The sequence below is a fragment of the Papaver somniferum genome, chromosome 9, assembly GCF_003573695.1.
Source record: "Papaver somniferum cultivar HN1 chromosome 9, ASM357369v1, whole genome shotgun sequence".
Classification (NCBI taxonomy): domain Eukaryota; kingdom Viridiplantae; phylum Streptophyta; class Magnoliopsida; order Ranunculales; family Papaveraceae; genus Papaver; species Papaver somniferum.
In genome coordinates this window covers 115,747,664-115,774,313 of record NC_039366.1, presented here as the reverse complement: position 1 = coordinate 115,774,313, position 26,650 = coordinate 115,747,664, and the positions used below count along the sequence as shown (strand labels likewise).

General features: G+C 37.2%; 1 pseudogene; it reads right to left on the bottom strand.

Moving 5' to 3' along the window:
* Window positions 1-6,998: 6,998 nt before the first annotated feature.
* Window positions 6,999-7,098, bottom strand: LOC113314537 (annotated as a pseudogene).
* Between the last annotated feature and the right edge of the window lie 19,552 nt (window positions 7,099-26,650).

Here is a 26,650-nt window from a genome sequence, read left to right as displayed (position 1 = left end):
CACAACACAATTTCAGCCAACTCGCACTTAGCCAATACTTCAACTTCTTTATTAAATCTCTATTCAGCCCATACTAAATATAGGTTCTGCTCACAAATCTTTCAAGCTTTCAACCAAAAACACACACTCCACTTGATGCATAAACAATAAGCCAAAACAAGGGACAAATGCACCAACGGGACTTAGCTTTAAAATAGGTCGAAATCTTTTTATTTATTGCACACTTAAGGTTACACACTCTTCTTGTTCCGGATTACCCAATCCCTTCACAAGATCAGGCTTTTATAGCCGTACAAAAGCTATATACAAGTAACTGTCAGGCAGTTGGCCAACTGTGCGAAATTTCCAAACCGCTCCCCTAAAGCCAAACATGCCCTTCCTATCTGTTAAGAAAGCATAAAGTAAAACAACTTCCGTGTAACCAACTCGAAACCGTAAAGGCCATGTGCCTGACACATGTCATCCAGCCTTGTTGCACAACGATTGCGTCGGCCAGCCAAGGTCCCGCAATTATTGCTGAGCATCATCCTCCCAATGATGCAAGTGTGTTAATGAAAGTCTTTCTTGCATGCCTGCACGCCTCATGCATACAATTTACTTGTCAATCTCATTTGGCATCTCTTGATGCTAATCTCGCATTATTGGCCATGTCTAAACCCTGTTTGGCGCATGCCATTGTCGAGCTACAACTCAGACATGCGCCTCGCATATCTGACCTTGGACGAGTTACTGATAAAGCACAATTGTTGTGCGTTTTCACTTGGCCACTTGACAGCCATGTCATAGCCGCCTACTTACCCTTCCCTACTCTAAAGGGATCAAGCACTGAGCATAGTTCTTCCTCGAAGGAACGACAACTAAAGCCAAATCGTTTGGCAGGCTGTGGCCAAGCAATAATGGTAATGGCCTAGTCTGTATAGGTCATTCCATCAAAATGCATCAAGGTGATACATCTTTGGTCTGAGGCATGGCATAGTGATGTCTATGCTTAATATGCTCCATTGGCAAGGTTACGCATCTATAAATGATGCCTAAGCATCATTTATACTCTTTCGGCTAAGCTATGAAGATTACTTGGTGCATGGTCTGCATATGCACCTTCAACAAACTACCCCTCCTTATATACGTTTCAAAGAAATTTTTACAACTTAGGGAGGAAAAAGGCATTCAGAAAGTACCATTTTGAGGTGCTTGCTTCACTCTTCATGGTCGTTTCCATGTATTTCTGAATGTATTCAGTTCTGGCTCACATGCCAATTCCAATGTTCGGCCATGATGGTTGAATATTTCTTAAGTCGGGTCTAGTGAATGGCCATGATGGCTGTACTTCAGGCTTTGTACCATAGGCCACTCAAATGTCCAGCCACGCTGGTTGTACATTGCCAAGGCAAGCCTTCTCTGGCCTGTTGCACCAATGTGGTGCGATATTGGTTATAGGCCAATGACCTGCGTAATGTGCTATGATAGCACTGACTTTTATCAAGGCCATCTACCCAACTGGCCTAATACACCATTTAATGCGACAATGGTCTTTTACCAATATTCCCATGCAATATGCCATTTTTGGCACCGTATTGGCCTAGGTCAATGTTCCCTTTACTACGCATCCAAACTTGAGATGAAGCGTCATCTCATGCCATGGTGCATCTTTGAGCATGCGCCATGCATAAAAATACGGGATGTTACATCATTCAATCATTTAAAGAATTTCGTCCTCGAAATTCAAAATAAAACTATTGTGGACATGCTCTTCGTTTGGATTCCTGAAGAAAAGTCCCATACCAGATGCTCAGAAATATCGCAAGGTTATTTCATTTTGTCATGGAACATCAATTAGGAACTTCTGAGCAAACCTCCCAAACCGTATACTCAGGAATCCAAAAAAAGTCCACAACATTACCAAGAATCTCGATTAGCCAGTTGCCAAAAGGATATTTCAACAAGGTATCCTAGATGGCATCCCATACTACCACCTAGGAATCCCTTGGATTCACAAGGTTGAATATGTCATCGAAATGACAAAAACCTTAGTGCAGTACTGTGTGGAACAAAATCAATTTTCTCACCGTCCCGGACGGTCATCCATGTTGCCACTAGTAAGTGGGGTGCTAGCCGACCTGACAACGCACATCGTTGGCCAGTTTCCAACGTGTGGGGATGATCAGTCCCATTTTCTGCCAACCATTCCGAACGGTCTTCTGGATATCCACTCGTAATTGGGGTTCCACTTAGACCACGCAAACTCACAGTACTTAAAACAAGCTCAACTCGATTTGTAAACTAACTGGCATAGCATCTACAAACTCTTTCCGCGCAGAAGTGGGCATACTCTCCAATTTTAAGGTTTCCATTCAAGGAAGGTGTTAGAGCACTGCTCGGTCTAACTCGTAAGTGTTGCTTTCTCAAGCTTGTTTGTCAAGTTTAGTTGCCAAAACTATAAGTCTTGATTTCTAGTCTACTTATAGATAAGTCTGGATTAGGAGAGAAAGTGTAGTTGGGCTTTAGACTTCACGGCGTTCATTAATTAAAGACGAAGAACTACTAAGGGGAGCTTGTGGAACTTCATCAACAAAAGGTATGTGGAGACTTGAACTCATCTCTCACTCAAAAGTCCATCTAATCTATCTCCTATTTGAGACAAAAGGCGTATAGATATATGGACTTCAATTATACACATCTGACATTTCGAGCTGAGTTTAACTCGCTTACATATTTCTCGAAATATGTGTTGGTAAGCTTTCGCTTTAACCAAGTTCATCTTATATTCTTGACGAAAGTAAAAAGATGATCATGTGAAAATCGCCTTGTAACATCTTACATGATTTGTGTGAGACAGTCATTTGATGTAGACTCAGAATGTTTCGTATTGATCATTGGATCACTTGAAAAATTCTTTGAAGCTAATAGTTTGTGTGAGACAGCTATTGTCGTCTTCTAAGAATGTTTCAATGATTGAAATGGGAGTATATAACAAATAACTATGATTGGATATAACACAGTATGCGTACTTGTATGCTAACTGTTGCAAGTTATTCCAAGTCTGGGAACCATAGTATGCATACCCGTATGCGTACTGGTTGGTTAATGAAATTATGGGAACTTAGTATACATACCGGTATGCGTATTGGCGTGAGTTTCAAGTTCCGGGATTTAAATGAGTTTGGAAGGTATGCTTACCCCTTCGCATACTGGCGAACCAAAACTTAGTACGACCACTTAGGTATACGTACTCGTATGCATACTTGAGTAGGTTATGTTCTAAAATAGGTTTGTTCATGAACTAATACATTTATATATTAAGGAATGCAATCTTTTCCAAATCGTGGCTATAATGTTCACGAATTGATTCGAGTGAATCAAAATAGATTTTGCTTCAATTGTGTCTTGTATACTTCTATGAGAATATAAACAATTGAACAACTCTAGAACTAGTTTCATTTGGGTCATTTGAACTAGTTATGGTTAAGATGAAAAGGGTTGTTATGAAAGTGTAACTTCAGTTAACTATTGTTGAACCAACAAAGGTGTACACGTTTAGGTACAGTTACTCATATCTAAATGAAGTCACTTTTCATTTGTGTGTAACAAGCTAAGTTCGATCTAACGGTTGAAAGATATTAGCTTGAGTCTAATCAGGTTTTCATCTAACGGTGAGTATTGAATGCTTTTGATAGACACATTTTTGTGTCTGAGTTGTCCTCAATGTATGTATTGTTAGTGCTTGATTTTATACTTATTATGGTGTTTTTATGTTTGTATAGGTGTTTTTGGAGAAATACACTTGTGTGGAAAAATTTCTCGAAAAGTGCTATTTGGACCCCCAGATAAAATTACTAAAGGCACCCTCATTTCGGATAAGGCACCCCCAGGCACCCTCAGCTGTTAAAGTCGCCTATGTTTTGGATCAGGGCACTTCATCCTCTACATTTTTAAAATCGTTTTTGGCGGGAAAATCTGGTTTCAAAAGAACCAGAATTAGGGTTCAGATTTTGAAGGTGTTCTAGTGAGACTCAATGGCTGAAATTGTTTAGGAAGTTATGTTCGAGCATCACATGCATGGTATGGTCGTCAGAATCGATCCAGTTTGGTTGGATAATCGTGTGGAAGAGAAACAGGGAATGTGCAGTTTTCTTTGAAAACTCGAGAGTTACCGTCTTTTATTTTGGAGATTTCTTGAGTAATTCAATCACTCCAGTGGATTGGTATGGGCCTGTTACGCTTAGACAGGGTTGGTATAGTCGTTTGATTCTTCTAATTTGGGCTGAATAATCCGAGAGAAGCAAACAGAGGACACGATTTTTCACGGGTTCTATTTGAGTTATAACGAGTTTGAGACGTGTACTGAACGTGTTTGGAGAAGTTTAGCTGTAATTTGGAGCATGACTGAGATAAGTAAAGTTGGACAGCTGCAGATGCATGGATGAGGCAAGAAAGGGAAGAAAATATCCGGAGAATATTTTTCTTTACTGCCGAGTAATAGAAGATTTCTGGGAGTTATTGAGCGAGATTTCTGGGTGATGTTGGCTATATAAAGGGTTTACGGAACTCAGAGAAGGGGACGAAGAGTTTGGGAGACGTATAGGAAATTACAGAGCCGGAAAATCAGAGTTGCAGGAAGAATATTTTTGCTGCTGGTGAAGAAGCTACGAAGAACATAAGACGCACAACCACTGTCGTTTTGCTACAGTGACAGTGACACTTCATCTGTATCGTTCTCTGTAACAGTTTGGTTTGTAACAACTATAAGTGTTACAAACCCGGTTTTAATCATTTTCTCCCATTTTCATCATTTGTAAACACTTTGAGCAATGAAATCAACTTTTGAGCGTGTTTCCAACATGATGAGAGGCTAAGTACCCGGTGATTGGGGCGACGTAGGAAACTATTCACTCATGCTTGATTGGTAATTTCATTTTACAATTTCTTTAATTTCTTATTTAATTTAATTCACTAGGATCAACATAAAGATAAAAATGGTTTCTTAATTAGTTGTGAATCAATTTGATGTATTATGCTTAGAATCAATTCTTTGATAATTCATGCTTAGGGATACAATTTAATATTTGGGCACCTTATAGATTAATAATGAATTAACGAGAAAAGAGCTTAATAATAATTCTTGAAATATCATTATAAACCAATCAACTAGAGGGAATAGTGGAATCCAGAGCCTTGGTCCTTTTCTAAATCTTGAAATCAATTTTGAATTAAGTTTTCTTTATTTTTATGTATTATTAAGTCTAAAATCTATTTCTTTCAAAAGTCTCAACGAACCTATTACTACAACATTATTGAAATCAACATCCATTTTTGGCGCCGCCGACGCGGACTTGTCTATAGGCTAGAGTTTTTAGATTTTTTTTTTATTATTTTTAATTTGTTCTATTTTACGTTTCTTTGGTATTTATCTTTGTGCTACAGGTTTGGAAATTGAACCAAAAATAAATTGAGCCAAAGACTTTGGTGACTAAAAGACTTGGAGTCAAAGCTAAAAGCTAAATGAAAAGGAAAAGAAAGACAAAGAATTTTATTTATTTAATTTTTTATATTTTCTTTAGATTTTGTTTTTAGAAATTGTATCAGGATATCTTTTATTTTGTATTTTTCTTTTATTTTGCACTTCTTATTTTTGGACATTGGGCATTGAGACATTATTTTTATTTTTAAACCCTAAGGAAGGGTAAAATTAAATATAAACTGTTTGCAGAGAAGGACGACAATTACGATATTGCCTCGGCCCCTCGGGTTCGTACATGACATAGGAGTCGTGGCTCGAGTCGCTACAACGATTCTTCGCCCGTATGGTACGGGAGGTAAGTTTATCTGAACACCCGTGAATTCCCTGTCGGAGGGTTTATTGTCTTCCTTCGTATGCTTATATGTTGAGGACTGAAAACGGTTTAATTTCCTAGTAAAGGGAAAGGCCTGGCCATACAAGATAAGGGTTCGGATTTCATCACCGTTCTCTTCTTGCCCGCTTTAGGAAAACGATACCAAACGCGAACCCAAGCCTAAAATGCTGACTAGAACGAGACCGATAAGGTTACGAGCTTAATAGGAAAGTCGTTCGAAAAATATTCGTTGCTCTTTTAAGCATACTTCGAAGTTCATGATGGTTAATGTAAGTTGAGTGTGCCGCCTTGTAACCCAAGTGAATGTTTTTCCAGTGAGGCCTGGGTATTAAAGCTCCATTGAGCTTCCCTTGTCTGTATTCAACTTACTTTAATTCAGATTGATTCCAGAGGGGTTTGCTTAAATTGTAACGAATTCCCTTTCGAAGGAATATAAGATGGTCTAGAAACAATCTAAGTGGAGCTATCATGCTTTTTGTTTGCTAGAAATCAGTAGGTTCGTTGTGGTTGAGTCAACCTTGTTTGTGTTTGCATAGAACTTCCCTTCCTTTTAGGACTTTTCTTTTTAATTTTGTTTTTCTAGTGTATACCCGAGGTTATTAGAGAGCGGGCTTGGAAAAGAGACACTCCAGGTCGATTGCTTAGTGAAAAACCTAGTAGTTTTTCTTGTGAAGGCGGGGAGCTCGAAGACTCTTCTTTTGAGAGCCATGTCTTTGGAAATTTAAGCTTTGAAAACTTGACACTTAGTGAAGAAAGTACTCCTAGTCTTTTGGTAGTGCCAGAAATGACAACTTTGAAAGCTTTTTTAAACCCAACTAGGACCTATCGTCCATCATGTATCAAGTTAGCTGAAACTGGGGCAAATTATGAACTGAAACCCGGGACCCTACAGATGCTCCCAATATTTTTAGGGAAAGAAAATGAAAACCCCTATTTTCATGTTAGGGAATTCGAGGAAGTTTGTAGTACTCTGAAAATTAAAAACCTAGATGATGATGCTTTGAAACTTAGGTTATTCCCTTCTTCCCTGAGAGATAAATCCAAATCTTGGTTATATAGTTTGCCTGCTGAGTCAATTGAAACTATGAAAAACTTACATCCGCCTTTTTACAGAAGTTTTCCCTAGGCACAAAACATCGTCTGTTAGGACACAAATCTGTATTTTTGCTCAACAAGAGGGAGAATCTTTATATAGGTATTTGGAAAGTTTCAATGACTTAATAGCTCAATGTCCTCATCATGGTTTAGAAAAGGTTAGGCTAGTTCAGATCCTCTATGAGGGTTTATATTATTCGACAACAACCATGGTTGAGTCCTTATGCACAGGTGGGTTTGAGAATAAAACTGTTGATGAGGCGATGGCATTTTTGAATGAAATCGCCGATAAGACCCAACAATGGGAAAATAGTATGGAACCCCAGAAAACAATTCTTCTAAGTAGAGGAAATGTCAATAGGGTAGAAGGATCTTATGAGTCAGATGCTAAAATAGCATCCATAGCCAAAAGGTTAGAAGCCTTAGAATTAGGTCATTCTAGTGGTAGTAGTGGTAGAATATATCCTTTTTTTGGAAGGACATACTGTTGAAGAGAAATCCAATGCTCTTTATAACAACACTAGATTTGATAACCGTCAGAAGTTTGACCCATATTCAAAAACCTCTAACCCTGGCTGGAGAAACCATCCAAACCTTTCTTGGTCTAAGGGCCAGAATCAAGGTCAGTCTAGTAATGCTCAGGTTCCCCCAGGTTTTGGATATACTAAGAATCCTTAAGCTCCGGCGCAGTTTCAGAATCCCTCAGATAAGAAGATTATGAGTTTAGAAGAGTCTCTCGCCTTGTTAAATCGTAACATTATACAGTTTCAGCAATCTGTTGCTCAAGGTTTAGAAGAAAATAAGAGAATAGGTTAGGCTAACTCTCAGGATATTTTTGAGTTGAAAACCCAGGTTAGTCAGATAAATGAGTCTTTGAGAGAAAGAGGTAAGTTTCCTAATCAAATTCAACCCAATCCTAGAGGAATTCATGAAGTAGGTGAAATACCATCCGATCATGTGAATGCTATTAAACCCCTTAGGAGTGGTAGAGTGATAGACAACAAGGTTGCCATGCCTGATAGTGAACATGTTTTAGTTCACCCTTCTGAACCAGAAAATGAGGAGACTGATAGAATCTATAAAGAGAACGATGAGGTTCCTGATAAGCCCCATTCCAACAACTGCTAGTTCCAACTAAGAGGGAGTCCACTTTTAATGATATTTTGGAGGTTTTTAAGCAGGTCACTATCAACCTTCCATTACTAGATGCATTTAAGCAGATTCCTCCTTATGCCAAGTTCCTTAAGGACTTTTGTAAGCGAAAGCGTAAGCTTAGTGTCCAGAAGAAAGCCTTCCTAGCTAGTCATGTGAGTTCTATTATTCAGAATACCACTACTCCTAAGTATAAAGACCCAGGGTCCCCTACTATTTCACAATAGGTAAATACTGTGTTGAGAAAGCATTTATTGACTTAGGATCCAAAGTGAACTTACTCCCATACCATGTGTACCTTAAGCTAGGACTTGGTGAGGTGAAACCTACCCAGATAACACTCCAGTTAGCTGATATGTCTATTAAAATTCCTCGTGGTGTGATCGAGGATGTTCTTATTGAGGTCGAAAAGTTTATATATCTGATAGATTTTGTTATCCCAGATACCCAACCTGTCCCTGACCCAGAGAACCAAATACCAGTGATTTTAGGTCGCCCGTTTGTAGCTACATCCAATGTGATCATTAACTGTCGAAATGGTATTATGAATTTGTATTTTGGTAATATGACTATTGATCTAAACATTTTTAATATTAGTAAGCTACCCTCTGAACTAGATGACTCGAGCATAGAAGAGGTGAACATGATAGGAACACTAGTCGAGGAGTCATTACCAAACACTTTGTTAGAAGATCCATTAGAGAAATGCCTAGATCACTCTGGGATTGATTTTGATGATGATAATATGATTAATGAGGTGAATGCTTTGTTAGATTCAACCCCTTTGTTAGACACTAGTAATGGATGGAAACCTAAGTTCGAACCAATACAAGTTTCTAAGTCTACCCTAGTTCCTTCGTTAGAAGAGCCTCCTAAGTTGGACCTTAAACAACTACCAGACACCTTGAAGTATGTGTTTTTAGGCCCATCTGAAACTTTACCTGTGATTGTAGCATCCGACCTGGATAGTGATCAGGAAAGTAGGCTAGTAACCGTCCTTCAAAACAACAAGGAAGCTTTAGGGTGGACCATAGCTGACATTAAGGGTATAAGTCCCACTGTTTGTATGCATCAAATATATTTAAAGAGTGACACCAAACCTTTTAGGGAGATGCAACATAGACTAAACCCTAATATGAAAGAAGTAGTTCAAACCAAGGTTCTTAAGTTGTTAGATGCAGGCATTATCTTACCCCATTTCAGACAGTAAGTGGGTCAGCCCCGTTCAGGTTGTTCCCAAGAAATCAGGTATTACTGTAGTCCAGAATGATAATAATGAATTAATCTGAACCCGAGTGACCACGGGTTGGCGTATTTGTATTGACTATAGGAAATTGAACAAGGTCACTAGGAAGGATCACTTTCCCTTTCCCTTCATCGACCAAATGATAAAGCGATTATTAGGTCATAGTCACTAATTGCTTTTTAGATGGCTACTCTGGCTAAAATCATATTATTATTGCCCCAGAAGACTAAGAGAAAACCACTTTTACCTGTGTTATAGCACTGCTCGGTCGAACTCGCATGCGTTGCTATCTCAAGCATGTTGTCAATGTTGGTGATCAAAACTATAAGTCTTGATTTCTAGCCTATTTATAAATGTCTCGGACTAGGACATAATTTGTGTAGTTGAGCTTAGACTTCACGATGCTTATCACTTGAAGACGAAGAACTACTAAGGAGAGCTTGTGTAACTTCATCGACAAAAGGTATGTGGAGACTTAAAATCATCTATCACTTGGAAAGTCTATTTTTACTATATCTCTTATATTGAGACATAAGTCGTGTTACGATATACTTTTCTCTATACACATTTGAGATTTCGAGCTAAGTATATCTCGCTTACATGTTTCTCAAAATATGTGTTGGTAAGCTTTCGTTTCGACCAAGTTCATCTTATATCATGAGAAAATTTCCGAGTAACATCTTACATGGTTTGTGTGATACAATCATTTGGTGTAAGACTTGGAATATTTCGATAATGATTATTTCAATATCTTGAAAATTGCTTTGATGCTAATAGTGTGTGAAAACGGCTATTGTCATTATAGAAGAATGTTTCAATGATTGAAATAAAGAGTTTAGAATGTTGTAACCATCTTTGGATATAAGCATAGTGTGTTCGCACATTAGTGTATAAGTCCAAAACCGGGAGCCTAAAGTATGCATACTTGTGTGTATACAAAAAGGTTGTAGGAGACTGGGTAAGTATGCGTACCCGTACACATACTGGCGGAAGTTCACGTCCGTGAATTTCTACTGATTTTGGAAACCAAAACCAAACTCATCCGGTTATCTAAAGTACGCGTACCCATACGCATACTGGCGGAAAGTTCACGTCCGTGAATTTCTGCTGAGTTTGAAAACTAAAACAAACTCAAATCCGGTTGCTTAAGTACGCATACCCGTATGAATACTTAAGTGGTTACTTTCTAAAATCGGTTGTACATGAACCTAAAACATTTATCAGTAAGGAATGCAATCTTTGCAAACCGTGGCTATAATGTTCATGTATCGATTCGAGTGAATCAAACCGATTTTTCTTCAATTGTGTTCTTGGATAAATCGATGAGAATATAGAAATTGAACAACTCTTTAACTAGTTACATTTGAACTAGTTATGGTTAAGATGAATAAGGTTGATATGAGAGTAATCATATGGCTAACCTCGGTTAACTATTTATGAACCAACATGGTGTACACGTTTGGGTACGGTTACATAAACCTAAATGAGGGTACATTTCATTTGTGTGTAACAAGCGAAGTTCGTTCTAACGGTTGAAAGATATTAGCTTGGTTGAATTGGGTTTTTCATCTAACGGTGAATATTGAATGCTTTGGTACCAAGGTAACTTGGATTGCAAACCCTGATTTGAAAACTATATAAAGGAGAACTCTAGCAACTGGGAAACCTAATCCCCACACCTCCTGTATGTTACTAGTTGCATAACTAGAGTCGATTTTCCTTTAACCTTAGGTTTCTTCTCGAGACCCTGTAGGTTAACGAATTGAAGACTTCATTGGGATTGTGAAGCCAGACCCAACTATTCTCTTTGTATTTGTGTGATCTGATCTTGCTGTTTCTATCGTGATTGAGTGCAATTGTAAAATTGGCTTGAGATTTATATCTCCGATAGGCAAGATAGAAAAGTAATCACAAACACCTTCGTCTCATCGTTTGTGATTCCACAATAACTTGTTTCGCTAGTCGATTAAGTTTATTATGAGGTGATTGATAATACTAGATTGTTCTTCAGGAATACAAGTTCGGTTTATCAACTGGTTCCTGTTCACCTTGATTTATCAAATGGCGGAACAAAAACTCTTGGGTGTTTCTATGGGAGATAGATTTACTCAATCCTATAGACTTTTCTGTGTGAGACAGATTTGTTTATCAAGTCTTCGACTTTGGGTCGTAGCAACTCTTAGTTGTGGGTGATATCAGCTAAGAGAGTCAAGTGTGTAGTATCCTGCTTACCTTGAATCAGTGTGAGATTGATTAGGGTTCAACTATAGTCCAGTCCAAAGTTAATTGGTAGTAGGCTAGTGTCTGTAGCGGCCTAATACAGTGTGGTGTTCAATCTGGACTAGGTCCCGGGGTTTTTCTGCATTTGCGGTTTCCTCGTTAACAAAATTCTGGTGTCTGTGTTATTTCTTTTCCGCATTATATTTTGTTATATAATTGAAATATCACAGGTTGTGCGTTAAGATCAATCAATTAGAAAATCCAACCTTGGGTTGTTGATTTACATTGATTGACACTTGAACATTGGTCTTTGGTACCGTTCAAGTTACTCCTCTTATATTCAATCGGACTCGCAGGTTTCGATTTGCTGATTGCGGATTGAATTAAGAGTTAGAGATATTAAACTCTTTGATACACTTTATTCTAGATTGATTCTGACTGTCTAGTTGATTCTCTAGAAAGTGTATCGGAGCAAGTCCTCTCAGTTTTCCAAACGAATTATTGAGTGTGGTTGTTAGACCCCCGCATTTTCAATTGGTATCAGAGCAGGCAAACACGTTAAAGACCTTACAAGTCTGTGTTTGTAGCGATCTGATATGGACAGAGGTGTTATCTCTATAAATGTACCACCAGTCTTCGATGGCTCAAATTACTTGTGGTGGAAAATTGTTATGCGTGCCTTTCTTCAAGCGCGTGATTTTCAATCATGGGTTTATGTAGTTAATGGCTATGATGCTCCCGTTATGGCAGTAGAGAATACGACCGTTCCAAAGAACATTGGTGCATACGATGCTGCAGAGATACTTGCTGCAAAGCAAAACTCCGACGGTTTGAATGCCATTATACATGCCATTACCCTAGATCTTCAGAACCATGTGACTATGTGTGCTCGGTCTAAAGATGCTTGGGATATCTTAGAAATCGTATTCGAAGGAAATACCAGTGAAAAGGAAGCTAGGCTTCAAAACCTTAATTCCGATTGGGAAAACCTTTGTATGGCAGATGAAGATTCCTTTGATGATTTTAATCACAAAGTGTTTGAAATTTTTAATGCATCTTTTGCATTGGGTAAGACTATTCCTGAAAACATTGTGATGAAAGTTCTCAGATCGCTGCCATCTAGATACGATTTTAAGAAGCATGCCATCGTTGAAGGAAATAACCTTTATGCTCTCTCCAGAAATACGTTGGTTGGGAAGCTAAATATCTTTGATCATGAGCATACATCCAAAATTGGAAAGGATGTTGCCTTCAAAGCACAAAGGAAAACTAAATTACTTGACAAAAGTAAAAGTGTTTATGTCTCTGAGGATGATCTTTCCGAGACTGATTCATCAGATGAAGATCTTGACAAATCAGTCTCTATGATCACAAGACAGTTTAGGGATCTTCTATTGAAGAGAAGTAAACGGTTTTCCAGAGACAAACCTAGGTCGTCAGTTAAACCTCACAATTGCATTCCTCCTAAAAACAAGGATGCTGACGAGGCTAATGACGAGGATATGCCACAGTGCTTTAAATGTAAAGGTTTTGGTCATTTTGCGAATGAGTGTCTGAACCGTAGAAAATACACTGGAAACAAAGGTCTTGCTGCAACCCTTGATGAAATGTCTGATCACTATGAATCCAACGAAGACGAAAAATCAAGTGTTGCACTTCTTTGTGAAGATATTGATTTTGATAATTGTAGCAATACATACATCAATCTTGATATCCTTCCAGAAGAAGACTCAACCAATCTGGAAGAAGAAATTAACCTTTCTGTTGGAAACTCTATGTCTGATTTTTCAGGTTCCACTCTGTTCCTAGCAGCTTGCACATCTCGGGCGTCTGAATCATTTTATCCAGTGACATGTTCTTATTGTTCACTCAAGGGTCATGAACTTTCAAAGTATTTCAAGTACAAACACAAGATGAGACATGTCAAGATACTTCAAAGAAGAGCAAATCGCCTAGCAAACAAACTCAAACTTGTTCAAAAAACTGTTGAGGTATGTAAGATTTATCCTCTTCAAAGAAGTTGGTTTCCAAAGATAGGTCAAGACCACTTGAGAAAAGAGTATGGTCTAAGCAATTTGATAGACATGGTTCTATGAATTCCTTTCAAAAAGGGGATGGTGGACAAATTGTTGTTCACCGCAGCACAACTTGACTGTGTTGTTTTCGTGCATCTTGTCTCATGTGCCTGATCAAAAAGAGACAAGATTGTGCACACCTCAGGCTTTAAGAAAAGAAAAGTAGTTTTTCATTTTAGTTTGTTTTTGCTTTGGTTTGCAAGTTTGGAATTCGTCTTTTTCAATTGATATTGGAAGAGACTTCCCTGTGTATTCAATAAAGAGGGTTATTCTCGACAATTCTACTCTCTTTAGGGTTGTGAATTGTGCGTGCGTGAACCTATGCTGTTTAAGGTTCTGTTACCCTACATCTTTTTTCCTTCTCTGAAATTCTTTTCATCTTAAGACTTCCTGTTGAGTTTAAATTGTGATTTCCTCTCACAAACCCATACACGTATGGAGACTCCAAGCATCATGTGTTCTGATGGAAAAGATGTTAATATGATTGTTAATCCATCAATCATGAACGAAAAATAAAAATCTCTGTTACCTCCAACTTTGAAGAGAAAAAGAAGGAATGTGAGGAAGCCAAGAGTTGTTCCTTCAAATTCTCAGAAATTTTCTGATGTTCTTGAAGAGTTGAAGGAAGCAAGGAAGGAGATTCAGCAAATAAAGGCTTTTGTTATGAGAACTCTCGAAATTCAGAAGGCCCTGGTTCGACATCATCAGCCTAAAAGGTTTGTTGGAATTGACTCCTTTCTCCCTAAACCTTATGTTCACATGGCTATTGACGATAAGGAGTTCGGGGACGATAAAGAATTCTTCAAAGGTCTCAATGTCTAGTAAATCTTCTTTTTATGTTTTTAGAAGAATAATTAGGGTTTGGAATAGCCATTATTGTGAGTAAACATAGCTATGTCCAACGATTTTCATTTTCAATGTTTTTAGATTTATTTATTTAAATTCCAAGTTATTTGGAATATGATTTTTGCAATTTTAATCTTTATGATTTTATAAATTGCAAATTGTTACGAGACATGTTGTTTACGTCCGTGAACCTGTGACTGTCCCATACTTGTTCAAAAGTTATCTCTATTATGTCGGTATGAAAGTATTGATAGAAGATATAATGAACTTTTGTCATTAAAAAAGTTAAAGCCTTTTATTTCATTGTTTTGATGGAAGAAAGGATAAAACTTTTGTTTACAAGGATTAAGTCTATTATATATCATTGTGCAAATAGTGATGGAAAATATAATGAATCCTTGTCTATTCTGCAGTATTGGTCGATCTCTGATCCACATTTTTGTGCATATACTGTGTTGCTCCATAAGTTTTCTTATGTTTGAGCATGACCAATTGAAGTGATCATTCTCTTGTGGTCAGTTTAGTTGTTGCTCCGTAAGTTCTCTTATGACGATCATGACCAATTGAATTGATCACTTTCTTGTGGTTAATTTAGTTGTGTAATTCCGATTGAATTAATCATGGGTTTTCCTGTGGTTAATTTAGTTGTGCATTTCGATTGGATTAATCATGAATTCTTTTGTGAATCATTCAATTGAATACTTTGGACTCAAATTCATGTTTTCATGTGATTTGGTTATGTCCAAAGAAATCCTTCTTTTCTTGTGAAAGTAAGGTCGCCTTTGTTGTTCTTTCGAGAATGACATTTTATGAGGGAGAGTTCTTTTTGAACTTGTGCTTAATTGCCAAATCTTTGTGGGGAATGCGGCTGTGGAATATTATAGGGGTTATCTTGTATCTTTATAAACTTCTTGATGAATGCATTTAGCTTCGGCTTTATGATGGCATCTAAATAAGTTGATATGGTATTCTCTTTTGGTCATGAAGTATCTCTATGAAAATTTCATGAAGATCCCACTAGTTTTCGTACCTTTGCCAATTTATATTGACAAAAAGGGGGAGAATTAATGTGTAGTGTGATACTACAAATACATATGGTTTACAGATCATTATGTAAGGGGGAGTGGTTTTCATGTCGAGATGAAATATTGACTAGGGGGAGTGATACATATCACCATAGTATTGTTGTCAAAGTTGTGATACAATTGAACTTTGATGATGTTTAATAATACTATGACACTGTATAACAATGATTGAGAGCATTTGTTTTCTCATTGTTATCGCTACGGATCTTCAACAGCTATGATGCTGAACTTACAACCTTTAGGATCATGGAGTACTTGGAAGTGACGAAGATTTCTAGTCGCGTTGAAGATGCCAAGGAGATCAAGCATTTGGATGATAAGCTACAATTTTTATTTATTTTGTAATCATATGTATTGATAGTTTTGTCACTAAAATTGACAAAGGGGGAGATTCTTAGAGCACTGCTCGGTCGAACTCGCATGTGTTGCTATCTCAAGCATGTTTGTCAATGTTAGTGATCAAAACTATAATTCTTGATTTCTAGCCTATTTATAGATGTTCGGACTAGGACATAGTTTGTAGGATCAAAATCTCGCAATGACAATGTTTCGGCGAAATTATCAAAGACACAGCATAACAGCGTCGCAGAAAAATTTCAGAAATGATAAAATAAATGACGTCATCTAAGATCACGAGAAAGATGTGATAGTCCTGCGAAGATTAGAGAGTTTGCGAAATTAACATTTGTAAGGTTGCGAGAATGTCGCAGACCATATCCGAAAATAAAGGACAGATTAGCTATCATCCACTATGTATTTCCTTATAAATAGTCGTTCGAGTTGTAAAGAAGGGGGGAGATCTTTTTTGAGTAAGAAACAAGTAAATAGGAGAGAGAAAGTTCAGAGCAGAGATCATTCTTGATTTCTTTATCTTTTCTTGTAATAACATTCAAAGATTAATCAATAAAATTAAGAGTGTAATCCTAAAAATGAGTTGATTAACAATGAAATCATATGAGGGGTGTAGTGTAGGATTTCCTGCAACTACATAATGGCGCTAGAAACAGGGACGTGTTGAAGATTATTTTAGAAAAAGCTGAAGATTGATATTGAGATTTGTGAAAATTTAGAGTGATTGATTAAGAATTTTCCATAATTTCTTGCAATATTGTTAACATTGAAAAAATGGCTAGAAAAAGAAATACATCCGAACAACCGACTACTGTTAGAAGAAGCAAAAGAATTGCCGGAAGAGAAAGAAGTGAAATGGGAGAATCTATTAGAATGATAAGTAATAGAGAAAATCAAATTCAACCACCAATTCAACAAACACTAGGTCAAGGGGGGAATACAGATTATGATAGGGTGAGCATACACACTTGGCAATCAAATTCGGCAGAAGAAGTAGAAGAAGAGCAACAAAACAGAAATTATAGACAGGAAGAGAGAAATCAAGAAGTAGATGAAGGAATAATTCATGGAGATGAGGAAATTGGAGCATTAGAAACATTGAGACGAAGAATACATGAAGAAAGAAGAGCCGAGGCAGAAGAACGTGCAAATTTAACAAGGAAAAATCATGAATTAAGGATGGAGAATATAAGACTACAGAATAGAAGATCAAGAAGTATTACAAAATCATATTCAAGATCGACTAGAAGAGAAATGAGGCGAAACTCACCCACAATCAATGCTGGAAACAATATTCAAGAAGAAATATCAAATCCTAATGAAGAATATCACGAAAATAGAGAAAGAGATGATGATCGTTATGTTCCACAAAATGAAACTTTTGATGATAGGAAAAATGGTGGAAATCAAGAGAACGAACAAAATCAGGGACGAAATGACCAAGATGGCGAAGGAAATCGAGAAGAAGGAAGAAGAATTTTACATGTGAGAGAAACTCAAAGAAATCAACAGACAATTGAAGAAGAAATTGAAAGACATTATGCTGAACAAGCACGTTTAATCTGCGAACGTGAAAGATTGAGAGTGGAAATGGAAGAACAAGAGCTTCGGGAGACAATTCGCCAGAACAATCATGACAATCGAGAAAGAAGACGTACACAAAACCGGAATAATGGTAATCTCAATGAGGAGTATGATAGAGTAAACAGGATGGCTGAAAGACAACGAGTTGAATTGATAAGAAATGAAAAAAATCATGGAGGGGAAAATGAAAGGCATCATCAAATGCGAATTCAAAATAGAGATGAGGAAGAGAATCGCAGAAGAAGACGAGATGAGGATAATGAAGATGAAATACAAAATTTCGCGAGAGAAGATAGACATGAATGCAGAAGAAGAGAGCGAAATTAAAGAGACCAATGGATCAAGATTCAGGTGTAAATAAACAAATCTTGAAAGAATTAGAAGAAATGAGAGGAATGCTAAATAGAGGAGAAGTAGGTAGAAGACAATTGGATGAAGCAATAGAAGAAGCTGCGAAAACTCCATTTACAAGGGAAGTACAATTAGGAGGAATACCACCGAAATGCAATTTGCCCGCATTAACCAGCATTTTTGATGGAACAACTTGTGCAATTCAACACATTAAAGCCTATGTGAGGTGCATGTTACAATGGGAAAATCATGATGCGTATTGTGCAAATATTTCGCATCCAGCTTAACAGGAGAGGCGTTAAAATGGTTTGAAGGTTACCAAAGAACAATAACCTCCTTCAATCATTTGCAGACTACATTCTTGGGGCTATATAAGTAATAATTCCTCGCGACCTGGTATAGAAGATGTGTTTGGATTAAAACAAAGGATTGGCGAAAGTTTGAAACACCTGACTAAAAGATGGAGAACTATGTGTAGCGAAATGGCTGGTGTAGATGAGAGATATCTTATATTATCATTTATCAATGATGTTTGCAACAAACCTATTGTATGTCCAAATTTTCAGAGTCAAGAATACGATCACAATGACTGAATTGCGAGAACTTCAAGAAGAATACATTGCTCTAGAGGAAAGGCAAAATGAAATGGAATCATATCCAGTTGCGAACACCAGCTCACAAACAGCGAATGCAAGCTTATTACCCAAGCTAATAAACACAGTGGCGAATACTTCGCAAGTACAACAAGAGAAGGTGACAAGTAACAATCAACAGAAATGGTAGCTATGGGAAGCCGAGATCAAGAAGAGTATGAAAGAGAAAGAAATTTCTACAATCGTGGAGGAAATAACAAGATTCAAAGACTCGATCAACCGCAAGAAACTTATGGAGGTCAAAGACAAAACTATAATAGAGGACAAGGAGGTCACAAGGTAGTATGGGAAGAAATCAAGATGCCACCTCTAAATGCAAGTGTGGAGAAGATATGGGAAGCTATAATCTTGATGGAGAATATACCAACACCATGGAACATGGGAACGGAACCACCTCCAAACCACAGAAGTCATGAGTTTTGTTCTTATCATCATTTTCATGGACATACCACAAATGATTGCAGAAATGTAAAAAAATTATTTTGAGAATGATAGATCAAGGAAAACTAAACGACTTTCTGGTAGGGCATCCACAATCTCAACCACTGCCACCACCACCAGAACATCACAAAGTGAATACGATGAAAAAGAAAGAAACATTCTTCATAGAAGTTGGTGCAAAAGCAAAAAATCTATTCTGTCACTCTATCGTACATTCATATAAGACAATTGAAGATTTTCATGATAATGTTTTGAGTAGAGTGTTCGCAAGAGATAATGATGGAAGAGAAATTATGAATATTGCGAAAATCTCGCCACTAGAGGAATGGCAGAAACAGATCATTTTTTTACCGCAGAAGAAATTCCCGAAGGAGAAGAGGTGCATGACAATCCATTGGTAGTAAAATTAGAAATTAATCCAAAACCGAAAGAAGATGAGGATGATGAAGCTGAAGATTCATGGGCAATCAATAGAATTCTAATCGATACTGGAAGCTCTGTGAACATCTTATTTTATCATACTTATAAAACCATGGGTGGAAGAGATGATGATCTTATACCATCAACATATAAGATATATGGTTTTAATGGTACTGCTAACAAGCCTAAAGGGGAGGTTACTATGCGAATTCCATTGAAGGGAATATCTTCTGAAATCTTATTCTGTGTCGTTGATGTAGAATCACCCTACAATGCGTTAATTGGTCGACCTTGGCTACATGGGATTCTAGGTGTAGCTTCAACTTTCCACCAGTGCATCAAATTCCCTCACCCCAGTGGTGTAGGAATCATAAAGGGAGATTGGGTTGAAGGAAAGAGGTTACGAAACTGAGATAGAATCTTGCGAAGGAAGAGCAACCAAGAAGGAAAATTGGCAACACAAAATCAAAGATACACAAAGAAGTGAGAGGTTGATGGTGGATACAATCGAAAGGAAAGGAGAAGAGATGTTGTGAAATTAATGCTAGCTCAGAATAAATATAATGAACATACCACTACTAAGGAAGCAGTAGCAGAAAATAATAAAGAAGCAGAGGATGACAAAGGTAATAAAAACAAGAAATGTATGAATGATTAAGTTGTTGCGATACTCTCGCAATAAGCAAAATTCTCAAAAATACATTTGATTGAATGGCAAAATTGAGATTGCGAAATTCAGATACAATATGATGATTTGCGAGATTCTCGCAGAGATAATGAATTGTACAAAAAGTAATCAAAGAAAAATGACGAAAGAGAAAGAGGCAAACCTTTATGGCGTACACCCTAGTTCGCGAATACAATTTCGCAAGAGGCAAATGTAAGACCTAAAGTACGTCATATAAGGGGGTACCTATTGCATGACTCAGAGAAAGGCTACACCGCCACCGGAACCTGAGTCATGGAGATTTGGGGTCAATGTAGCCCATCGAGAGAGGCACCTTGGATTATCAACTTAAACATATGCCTTAGGTTGGGCGACTAAGGTAATAAGGACTCTCCTAAGGAGTGCAGGTATGATCAAGGCGCCGAGGTACACGATTGAGTCAAGAGTGCCAGAGACGTTTGAAGCGTACTTTACCATTCTTGACAAGTCTTGGCTTATACTGCACTCGGCCTGAAGAAAATCCCATTTAGGGTGCAGTCTCGTAACCATAAACCCTATAGGTAAAAGGGATAAGAGGCTACGAAAACAACTGGTTGTTCTTAAGACTGGATGGGAGGAGCTAACCTTGTATGTTAGAAGTACGCCTCCTTGAAGGGGAAACCAGGGGGGAGATAAGGGAGGCACCCTCCATTAGGGAGTTGATAAATGTCTTAAGACGCAAATGTCATGAGGCTTTTTATTCGCAAGGATATTAAGGCTTGTCATATTTGTGCAACAATTCTGAAGAGGCAATAATACAAAAGAAAAGGATAAGACGAGATCAATGGGTTTTCGCATGAAAGTGCAAGGACGTCCTGCGATTTTGTCGCAATGACAAGAGGTGGTATAATAAGACCTTTAATTAGGAAGGAAAAATAAGACCACACAGGAATGAGATTTTGAAAAGAAACAAAATTCACTTCGCATAAGATTACGAAGTTATACAATAAGAATTTTTTTATGAAATCTCTCATTTGGATTCAAATAGCAGAGGCAAGTATGGGAATGTATGAAATTAGGAAATGTTATTTGTCTCCATATGAGAGATTTACTCAAAGATTCAAGAATTAATGATTATATTGATTAACTGTATTGCAAAGAAAAATTGTTTTAATTAATGCAGGTCAAAATGAAAGAAACACAAACATACAGAAACAAGAAATAAATGTACAAGTATTACAAAGAATCAAAGAAAGAAGTAAAGACTATTTCTTAGTTAATCCTTCATTATCTTCATCAGACTTGTTTCCTTCTTCGTCTGCGTCAGAATCTTCATCACCATCAGAACTTCCATCACTATCAGATTCTTCATCGTCAGCTTCGCTATCAGAGATAATCAAACTGGGAGTATTCTGTGGGATTTATTCTAAAAGACAAGGATAATCAGAATGTGGAATATTATGATCGTCACAAACCATTTGGATGGTTTGATTGCGAAAATGCATAGCGTCATTATTAAAATTCGCAATAGTAATCTTCATTTGATTCTTTAATCTAGAATACTTGTCGTTGCGAGAAGAAAGATTCTTTGCGAGTTCCTCCTTTTCAACTTCAAGTTCTTCAATCTTTTCACGATATTTATTTTCAGAATCTGCGAAGAAAAGACAATCAATTATTAACTTGATGAGAATTCATGAGAAGCAAAAGATTAGTAAAGAAGAGCAGTTAGCAACCTTCTCTGTCAGAAATCATATCTCTAATAAAGGTTGTATGTTCAACTTGGAGACTAACATTTACGCCTAAATCTTTTCTAGCATCATCTAAAATTTTCGCAGCCCAAACTAATTCATCCTCACTACTTATGGGAAGACGAGAATGAATCTGATTTTCCCTTTCGCAGAGTTCGATATTCCTGCGCTTAGCTTCATCTCGTTCAAGTTGAACTTCAAGGATAGCCTCTTGGAATTTCGCCAAAGCCTTGGCACCTTGATCAGAGATACGATCCTTATCATCTATGAGACCGCTAATTTTGATTCTTAACTCATTGGTTTTCTCTTTAGAATCAATAAGGAGACGCTTAAATCGGTTGGCTAAGCCTAAACTAGATCTATGATCAATTTCTAAGAGGCGAAATTTAGATCTAAGCTCATTTAGAGAAAGAGATGAAATTCTATCATTTGAGAAGCTATTTAAGGAATTGTTAAGACGCTCAAGAAGGGTATCATTATCCAAGGCATTAGGAAATGAACGAAGAAGGGTAGCTTCATCAGAAAGACCATAAATGTCTGCAAAAAGGATCATTTAAATAAGATAAAACAACAGGATTAGTTTGCTGAAGACTAGAGATTTTGTTCTTATACGAAGAAGAATCAATTTCTAATTGTCTATTTTTCTCGCGAAGACCTTTAACTTCAGCTTCCAATTCTTCATTCTTTTTGCGAAATTGAAGATTCTTCTTTTCAAGACTTTCGCGTCTTCTCTCTAGATCTGAGGCAACAACAAAAGAAGCTTTTCCATCCTGCGAAAAGATATAAAAGATATTAATATAGAAAGAAATTTTGAGTTATAACAATGAAGAAGTAAAAGGATATAAGTATACCAGACTATTGAAAGAATGCAAGAAGTCGGGAGTCACTGATCTAGAAACTCCACGAAGAGAGCTATCACCATCTAGTAAAGGGACATCACAAAGGGTAGCGAGAGCTTTGCAGGTATTTGAGAATTGGCTATCTCCCATTCCTTGTAGAGAATCAGAAAAGAGGCCAGAAAGCTTAGCCATAGAAGATTCAGGTGGAGAATCTTCAGTTGCAGCAAGATCATCGTTGTCCTCATCACCCTTGTCACTTTCAGAATTTTTGTTAGAAGGAACATTTGAAGGAGAAGAAGAACGAACTTTCATTTTCTTTGGAGGAGGACCAGTTGATTTTTCCCTGCGAAGAGCACCTTTACCTTTATCACCAATCTTCGCAACATCAGCAGATTCTTCTACTTCAGCAATAATCTTCACACACAAACATCAATAAGAAATGGAGCATGGAAGTAACAGTATACTGTTTAAAATCAAAATAGAAAATTGAAGAAAATTTAAAATCATAAGAGAAAATTTCTTACCTCATCCGTGTAGGAGCGAAGAGCTAACAGAGTACTAGATTTCTCAGTCCTGTTATAACTATCTTTCAGTTTTTGGATCTGGGGAATGCCGCAAGAGTTAGCGAACAGAATAATAAAAATCAATAAAGAAATATAAAGTGAGTTAAATGAGAAGAAACATACCTCTTTCTCCTTTTCGGGCCAAGAGAAAACCCAAGGTTGATAAGCAGCGAGATTCGCAGGAAGAACATTTTACCCAGCAATGTAGGGTCCTTTTAGCATTAAAGGAAAAACACACCATTTATCATCTTTAGATTGGCGAGGAGTTGTGTTTTTACCAGAATGCCAGTCAATATCTTGCATGAGAACTTTGGCTTCATCAATGTTATCTTTCCTTTTTAAGCGAATACCCCAGCGAGTATTCTCTTTCTTCATGGAGATAAGTTCATACTTCTCAAAGAAATTCGCTACTGTGTATTTCTCAGCAACTATATCTAGGTTTGCGAATTTAGGATCCCTAAGTTCTTTGGAGTAAATAGATCCTCTACCAGCACCACGATTAGCGAACTCTAGCATCAGACGGATGCAGTCCCCACTCAGTTGGAAGATAGCTCGCGAAAATCCCGAGTGAGCAAGAATTTCATAAAATAAAAGAAGATCTGGATTATAAAGAGGAATAGGGAGACATGCGAGAATATGACCTAGCGAAATTATGATTGATTGATCATCACAATACTGATCAGAGAAAAGTTTAACAGAAAGAATTGATTTGGCATTTTCACTAGGAATGGTGGAGAGTGTGAAGCCTTTATCAGCAAGATCTTTTTGGACATCTTGTAAATTCTTTTCATATCTATGACCACTTGGAGCCATGTTTGAATATAGAGTATGGGAATGAATAAAAAATAAGAGGATTGAAGGAGGAAAAAATTACAGCAGCAGAACTTGCAGAAGAATAACAGAATTGCAGAGACGAGAGAATAAAAATAGAAGAGAAAGTAAAAAGAAAAATAGAAAGAAGAGTAAGATGAGTATATAAAGGAGATTTTTTTACTCGAAGAAATAAAAACCATTAAGACGAAGATACGTGAGCGGTTGAAAAGTAGTGGTTACAGAAGACGTGTCAAGAAACAAATGGACGAAAGAATACGTGTGATAAATGCAGAATATGAAAAGATGAGCAGCTGCGGCATTTCTCACATCATTCTCTACTTTGCAGAGAAGATATGAGAAGAGGCAAGATATAGATCAGAATCTCGCAATGACAATGTTTCGGCGAAATTATCGATGACACAGCATAACAGCGTCGCAGAACAATTTCAGAAATGATAAAATAAATGACGCCATCTAAGATCACGAGAAAGATGTGATAGTCCTGCGAAGATTAGAGAGTTTGCGAAATTAACATTTGTAAGGTTGCGAGAATGTCGCATACCATATCCGAAAATAAAGGACAGATTAGCTATCATCCACTATGTATTTCCTTATAAATAGTCGTTCGAGTTGTAAAGAAGGGGGGAGATCTTTTTTGAGTAAGAAACAAGTAAATAGGAGAGAGAAAGTTCAGAGCAGAGATCATTCTTGATTTCTTTATCTTTTCTTGTAAGAACATTCAAAGATTAATCAATAAAATTAAGAGTGTAAACTTAAAAATGAGTTGATTAACAATGAAATCATATGAGGGGTGTAGTGTAGGATTTCCTGCAACTACATAGTTTGTGTAGTTGAGCTTAGAATTCACGGCGCTTATCACTTGGAGACGAAGAACTACTAAGGAGAGCTTGTGGAACTGCATCGACAAAAGGTATGTGGAGACTTAAACTCATCTATCACTTGGAAAGTCTAATTCTACTCTATCTCCTATATTGAGACATAAGTCGTGTTATGATATAGTTTTCTCTACACACATTTGAGATTTCGAGCTGAGTATATCTGGCTTACATATTTCTCAAAATATGTGTTGGTAAACTTTCATTTCGACCAAGTTCATCTTATATCATGAAAAAATTTCCGAGTAACATCTTACATGGTTTGTGTGATACAATCATTTGGTGTAAGACTTGGAATGTTTCGATAATTATTATTTCAATATCTTGAAAATCGCTTTGATGCTAATAGTGTGTGAAAACGGCTATTGTCATTATAAAAGAATGTTTCAATGATTGAAATAAAGAGTTAAGAATCTTGTAACCATCCTTGGATATAAGCATAGTGTGTTCGCACATTAGTGTATGAGTCCAAAACCGGGAGTCTAAAGTATGCATACTTGTGTGTGTATACAAAAAGGTTGTAGGAGCATGGGTGAGTATGCGTACCCGTACGCATACTGGCGGAAGTTCACGTCCGTGAATTTCTGCTGAGTTTGAAAACCAAAACCAAACTCATTTAGTTACCTGAAGTACGCGTACCCGTACACATACTGGCGGAAAATTCACGTCCGTGAATTTCTGCTGAGTTTGAAAACTAAAACAAACTCAAATCCGGTTACTTAAGTACGCATACCCGTACACATACTTAAGTGGTTACTTTCTTAAATCGGTTGTACATGAACCTAAAACATTTATCAATAAGGAATGCTATCTTTGCAAACCATGGCTATAATGTTCATGTATCGATTCGAATGAATCAAACAGATTGTTAGAGCATTGCTAGGTCGAACTCGCATGCATTGCTATCTCAAGCATGTTTGTCAATGTTAGTGATCAAAACTATAAGTCTTGATTTCTAGTCTACTATAGCTAAGGTCTCATACTAGGATAGAAAGTGTAGTTGATCTCAAGAACTCCATGGCAATCATCATACAAGACGAATGACTACTCAAGGAACCGGTGGATCTTCATCGACTAAAAGGTATGTGGAGACTTGAACTTATCTATCACTCAAAAGTCTATTTATCTCCTATCTTGAGACAAAAGTCGTTTTGCTATATAGACTTAGATTATATACATTTGCTATTTCGAGCTGAGTTTATCTCGCCTATCTATCTCTCGAAATATGTGTTAGTAATCTTTCGCTTTAACCAAGTTCATCTTTACCTAATGACAAAGTCATGAAAAGTTTCAATCACTTTGGAAATTGCTTACTTTGACGAAAAATAGTTTGTGAATAACAACTATAGAATATCAACGTCCTCTAAGAATGTTCCAATGATTGAAATGAGAGTTTAGATTATATAACCATTGGAGGATATAAGCATTGTTGTAGAAATATATATATGTATAAGTCCTAATTCATTGAACCTAAGTTTGCGAACTTTGTTGATCAAGAGAACCGGCATGGTGGCGTGAGCCAAGTCCGCGAACTGGCGAAAGTTCTCGTCCCGAGAATTTCTGCTGGAGTTTGTGAACTCCGTCCGGGAACTTAAGTCCGCGAACCCAGTCCGCGAACTTGAGTAGGTTATATCTAAAAACGATGTTTGTGAACTTATTCTTATATAAACTAAGGAATGCAAATGCAAACCGTGGCTATATAGTTCATGAACCGATTCGAGCGAATCAAATCGTTTTTGCTTCGATTGTGTTTTGTGTAGTTACACAAGATTTC